Genomic DNA, 7,173 nt, shown 5'->3' with positions numbered 1-7,173 from the left:
TTTTGAAATGTGTCAGCAGTTCTATGCCTACCCAACGAGGAAACCCGTCCGTCCGTCTCTCACGTAAGACGAACCACCATAAAGAAAAAAATTGTAAAACAAAATAAATTCTAAAGGAAAAACGTTGGCCGTAGTGAGTTTCGAACCTACGAAGTAGAGTGTCTTGCCACTGGGCTAAGCACCTATGTTTCCCGAAAGTGAACATATCTGAACCGTGTGAATGTGTTCACATATGAATGTGTGCACTCCCGACAACACGCCAATATGTTTTGTGTGTAGTCTACCCAGCGACAATGCACGATTTAGCCTTAGCCGCACAACATCCTACCGCCGCAGCTTCGACTCCGATCCGTATGTTTCACCGTACCCGTCGTCCTCTGCAACTCGGAACACCGGCTTGATGTCTCCATACTCGGACCACCACCCTCTTGTTGACAGCCGTTCGCCATCGCCTCGACACCGCTTGCTTTCGCCGATGCATCGTTGTCGTTCTACGCCGAAACGGGAAAACTAATCACTGCAGTTCCAGAGGCTAGAACTGCATCACCCACGAAAACACCAAGGCAGGCTTTGGGAAAGAAACACCCTGCTTATATAATTGTATCTATTGAGACAATACACTTCTCAATGTGTAATTAAATTGGTTGAAAGGAAACAATACTGTATACCCATAATCCCATCATCTCCCATTTTATATAGAAAGTCATGGGAATGAAACAGCCTTAACATTTGTTAATAAGAAACGCCCTGCTTACACAAATTTATCTATTGAGACAATATACTGTATACCCATAACTATTTGTTACCTTATACAATTCAAGAAAGACCAATCCAACTCTTTCCCCTTATTCCGCAAAATGAATGTGCTTGTGAAGTACTGGACAGAGCAGGTTATGCACTCTGTATACATACATATAGGAAGGCAATGTAACAAATAACAGAGAACTATGATCATTAAGTGCACTATACAGATTTTGTAAAAATTAAAGAACAACATTTTTTTAGATGGCGCAGTTTCCTCCGCTGCCTTTTTGACTGCCGAGGTAATTGCGGTCAATTACCCTCAATAGGAGCCAATGGTGACTCCGGTGTTAACTTTGAGCTTTCATGCTCAGTGAAACACTCCCCAGACAAAGCTGCGGGCGTGGATAAAGACTTAGAGTTTGAACTTCTACGCTCACTGAAACGCCCGCCAAACCAATCTGAGGGCAAATAACAATATTCGAAGGAATCCTAAGACTCACTGACGCGCTCCTCAGGAAGAGCTGGGAGCCAAGGCTCATTTATAACTGAATGGGAGCCCGAAGGCTCAGAAACATGTCCGTTATTTGAAGAAAAAGAAACAACGCATGAGGACTGGGCACGTCAGTCTTTTGTTGTGAAAGTGCCTGCATTAGACCATCAGGTTCAGTTACAAGCCTGTCAGACGGAACAAAGTCTGGGCACCGCAGCCGTACGTTGAATTAGTGCCTGAACAGAATCTTCAGATCCTGTGAAGCGCTTAGCAGGCGACGCTGCGAGTGGAGCATATTGGCTGGGCACGTCAGTCGGCATAAGTAATCGTGCCTGACTCTCTTGCCTTCCGGCTGAACTTGGAAAACTCGTTCGAGCTACTTTAGGAGGTGCATCGGAAAACACTCGCGAATGAGAAAAGCTACATTGTAGTGGAGAATTCACTGATGTAAGAGCTGAAATAACTCTCTCGCACTGTTTTACAAAAGAATTGCTAAGAGGGACACGTGCCTTAGCATGCGTGCGGCTGTAGAAAAACCTGGCATGAATGCGCTCAACACGTAATTCATTACATGGTTCACAGTTCGCGTCGCGAAATTGCAGGCACAACTATAGTCACCGCAGCTGCAAATGGTGTGAACCTGATAAGACCAAATCAACGTGGCAACCAATAGCACCGTTCGCCCAGCCTTAGCACTCTCGTCGTCGTTGCCCATTGTTCAAGATGTCGTCCTCCATAAATAACTGGCTAGAGGGTTCCGCCAAACATTTGCAAAGCCGTACGGAAAAGGCAGGGTTACGTCAGTGTTATCCCGCGGCCGCGTTTTCCATCAGCGCGCGGGTAAATATATTCGTTTAGATTCAGAGGCATTTTGCACTTATATTATTGAACGAATTCTTCGCATATTTAAAAAATGCCGTAGCAAATGAAATTGGCAATGGTGCACCCAAAGGTTCGTTTACCCGCTTTTGTTTAAAATAGTCTACACTATGTGATGGCTTTTCTTTTTCAGGCAACAGGACTGATAAATTAGTCTACACTGTTGGTGCAGCATGTTCATTATGTCAGTGAATAAATGGTTGTAACAGTGCATAACAACATCATCACAACTGAACATGTGCAAACACGAAGAAACAGAATAAGACAGAGTTTTCCTAATGCCTCCTAGAAGACATCGCCAAAAGTGTAGGCGATTGATTCTCAGCCCGGCTTCCTGCTATCTATTTAGGATTAGATCCTTCGGGTGGCCTTACGTCAGTTTCATTATCTAAGGTAAATCAGACTGCGCTATGCTTGCCGAATACAGCTTCTGGCCCTAACGGAGTCACAAATGCGATGTTAAAAATATTGTTACAGGAATCGCCTTACGTTCTTTTAGACCTGGTAAATCATTCAATTAAACATTCTTGGATGCCGTTGCAATGGAAGCTTGGCAAAGTAATAATGATGCTTAAGAAATAAAGGGGAGGGTATGCATTGGAGAACATTTGGCCCATTGCGTTTACGTCAAACGTAGTCAAATTTATTGAGAGGCTTCTTCACCTTCGTCTCATGAAATTTGTTAATGATAATTCAATTATTAGTTCCTGGCAGGTTGGTTTCAGGCCCAGCTGCTCCATCTGGCATGCCCACGTCGACTTAGAAAGCCGCATACAACTCGCTCGACATCATAAGCAATACACTGCTTTAGTGACGCTCGATATCGCTAAAGCATACGCTACCGTAGAGCACACTATTTTGACAAATCCGTTAACATCCTGTGGTGTTTTTGGGTATATAGTAGCCTGGATTCCCTCATATTTATAAGTAAGTGAATTCTATTGCCAGAAAGGCGGTTTTTCTTTTTCTAGGTATAAACAAACGAGATGAGTCCCCCGGTGCTTTTTAATATTCTTATAAGCACAATTCCCCGTCCTGAAGAAGTGACTACTTATGTTTATCCAGACAATATTGAGTTTTTCGCATCTGCAAACGACATCCACGCGCTTTATCAACGACTGTAAACTTAATTTTGCGCCCTGGAGAGGTGGTTAGATGTTCATCAATTTTACTCAATGCCAGGAAATGCGTCATTCTCGTTTTCTGATACATGCCCCAGTGCACTTCTCATTGTGTTACCACCTTTAAGACATACCACAGGTAGAGTGTGTTAAATACCTCGTAATTATTTATAGCGCCACTTTCAACTGGCGCCCACACATAGATCATGTGAGTGGAAAACGTATCCGTGCAATTGGCACGTTGCGTAGGCTGAGCAATCGTCGAATAAGACTGAGAAGAGATACACTCCTAATGATATATCGTATCTACGTTCGCCCTGTATTAGAATTTGGTTGCGTGCTCTTCTTTGGGACTCCAGCATACAAGTACCGCCCTCTGATCCTCTTAGAAAAAGAAGCATTACGTTTGTGTCTAGGGCTCCCTCAATTGGTTGCGAATTCTGTGATTTATCTGGAATCCCGCGTTCCTCCTCTTTCTTGCAAGTTCCGTCTCTTGATAGTGCAGATGTTCTTGGGAATTTAAGTATCGCCGCATCAACGTTCTCAAACAGTATTTATTTCCCAGCTTGCGATGTTTTTTTGTGTGTGTGTGTAACCTGGCCGTGATTACATACTCCGCAAATTACATTCATTCAACAATTACTTGGCCCTTTTAACTTGCGCATCTGCGATGTACTTACGATTTCTAACAGATCTGTTACCATTGATATTCGATTCGATGACATTTTTCCTAATAATGCAAGATTACTTACACATCGTATTCTAGATGGTCTATTACAAGATCATCCGAAGAACCTTCAAACAAACATCGTAATTGCGACACATGCTTCGAAATGTGAAGAAAAGCGAGGTGTACGTATATTTTCCCCGATTATTGATTGGACGTTTTGTCTTTGGCTACCAGATTTTATACCCATCACTTTGGCCGAATTTATGGCAATGCTGATGACCCTACGCAAATAAGGCCCCTCAATTACGTCAGTCACTGATTCATTATCGTTTTGCTCATCCCTCAGTGCTCCTCGTAACTCTCGCGTATTGAGGACGTTTCATTCATTGTTACCTGGATACTCGAAAAGTGTGCGCTTAATTTGTGTGCCTGGCGATAAAGGACTAAAAATAAATGAAATTGCAGATTCTTTAGCTAAGGCATCGATAAGCGACCCAATTCTGCCTTATTGTTTTTTTACTGCTCATGTCGCTGCTGCTAGATTTCGCAGAAGTGTCACTATGCAGGCAGTATCAGGCTCCACACTAACTAACTCTATGGATTACCGACATCTTCCATACCCTTGGCAAAGAGATTTTTGCCAAACATGAAAAACTGAAAGTGTCCATTACGAGACAGCACATTCTTATACCTATGTTAAACTTGTATCTGCACAAATCTGCTCTGGTCCCCTCACCATTATGCGCATTCTGTGGCGAAGCGGATACCCTAGACCATTTCTTGTTGTAGGCGTCTTTCTGTATTAAGAAAAAGATTACTGGAAATCCCGCTTCGAAATACTGGCCTAGATGCATCTGCACCTGGGATCATATTTTTGGAGCCTCTATTATTGGGTTGCTTGGCAATCCAAAATTACGTAATTGAATAAATCGATTACGATGCTAGATTGATCGTCCCCCTCCACATCATAGCTTTCTTTCTTTTTATTCATTTTTATTTATTTACCTATTATTAGTGTTTTTATTCATTGTTTTCTTCTGATTGCGTTCTTCCTTTCACAGATATATTACCTTCTATGTACTAACATTTAAATTGTTAATTCCCGTGTTTTTATGCACCTAGTTTAACCACCCGATTCATGGCCAATCCCCCACTGTGGGTATGCGCCACAACCACTCAGGTCAACAGCAACAATAATGCAGCACAGTTCCAGTGATGTCCAGCTACAACAACTGTTTGATGGTGAGTACATGGCGTTTTTGGAAATCTTTAGTTCGTTGGACCCATCACCTACGTCAGTATTGGCTTTTTTCTTTGACTACAACTTCATGCAGCCAAGGTGCGCTGTCAAATTTCTTGTTGTTTTCGTGCACAGCCATGTATGTCAACTTGAGGGTGTTTAAATGAACTCCGCGTATTCAACAGGATGCTTTGAAAAGCAAGTTTAGGAACATGTTCCAAATTCCTAGTGTTGGCGTTAGAAATCATCATGAGAGCAAACCACTGCAAATATTATTAGAGGCTGTTGCTCAAGTGCAAGAAGTCTCCTTTGCCACTCATGAACCTATAGACCCGCCGCGGTTACTTAGTGGCTTGGTCGTTACCCTGCGAAGCACGAGGTCGCGGGTTCAAATCTCGGCCGCGACGGCCGCATTTCGATGGCGGCGAAATGCAAAGACGCCCGCGTAAGGTGCATTGGGTGCACGTTAAAGAACTCCAGGTGGTGAAAATTAATCCGGAGTCTTCTGCTACAGTGTGCCTCATACTCAGATCGTGGTTTTGGCGCGTAAAAACCCAGAAATTATAGTATCATGAACCTTTAATAAAATGCGTTTTTGCGTAAGAAAGTTCAGTACTCCAATAATAACACACTGAATTTGCACCATCTTGTCTGTCGCAACACGAGCTATTGGGGTTCATATTCTATATGTAATGAATACCAGGCAATCTAACAATTCATGTTTACAGCTTCTCTGTGTACTAATGGCACGCACTGCTGTCATCGTGGCTATCATGTTGTTGTACAGCTAGTGTGGAGAAAAGTCGGGAGTTATCGCGAAGCTGTTGTATCCAATGCCGATGCACAGATGTGAATAAGACTCCAGGCTGGAGTCCGTGATGTCACGTGATTACTTCTGATAGAAAAGCGTTGACTTATGCGTTATGATTTACATCGCGGAAATGTGACTTGACAAGCATTAGTGTTTTTAATGACTATGTTCCTACTATTTTGAGATCATGCAGCTCCCTCTATATTTTCTTCCTTCGATGTGAGCAGAGTACATAAGGTTTGCTAGCCAGTTGACTATAGTTCATGCTTGGGTTAGCTGGTTGAACATATGTAAGAGAACAGCGGCCCAAAAACACGCAGAAAAGGAAGAACGACGCCACAGCTACCGCAATGTCGCTGTTTTTCGTCCGTGTCTTTTTTACGCTGTCCACCTTGCGGTTATTTTGAATGATTTGCTCAAAAAGGCCAAGTCTATGTGCGGCTGTAAACAGTTTTACAGTCGGATGCTGGCGTTTGCTAAGGTCTACGGCGGTCATGCACGCAACTCCTTCGATACGTCTCTCCATGCGTAACTGAGCACAGTTTTGATCACAACATCGTTGCCTTTAGTCGAAATTGCCGTTCTAAGGTGCATGTTCAGGCGGTGGAGTTTTCTACGCTGATCGCAAGGAGCGGGCGTTTTAACTGAATTCCCTGAACGCCGCGAGCTCCCGTAATTCTGGTTGCTCAGAAACGCCGCTTTTTCTGTGGCTAACGTAATATAGAGCTGCCGAACAATGATCGGTTTTCGCGGGCTTGGGGTTCACTTTCGCTGGGGGTCCTCACTTACGCGGACTCTTCGCTTCCCGACTTGTGTTCTCTAGCATTGCACACAAACTGTTGCCGTGACCGCAGTAAGTGCTACTGTTCACTCCACTGTAATCTTTGTCAACCTGTGACTTTGACCCTACAGTTTTATCCTTGGGAATCTAACCCCCATATTCTCAAACGATCCTCCTCTCGAAGCTATTCCTCCACTCCACTGAGTTGAGCACAGCCCAGCCCCTCCACTGATGAAGATGCTACACTCTCAAGAACTACCGTGTATGATCATGAAGCGCAGTGACCACTTCTGTCGCGCGGTGGCACTGCTATCTACTTTATTGATGTAATGCGAAGAGATTCACCCAGTGAGAACCGTAAACCGTACGCACAACTTCCAGAAGCGCTTGGGTTTAAAGTGGACGGAAGCGTCAACCGGTCAGCAGTCGAGATAAGC

Source organism: Dermacentor andersoni, chromosome 1 (genome assembly GCF_023375885.2).
Source record: "Dermacentor andersoni chromosome 1, qqDerAnde1_hic_scaffold, whole genome shotgun sequence".
Lineage (NCBI taxonomy): Eukaryota > Metazoa > Arthropoda > Arachnida > Ixodida > Ixodidae > Dermacentor > Dermacentor andersoni.
Note: the sequence above shows the minus strand (reverse complement) of the source record.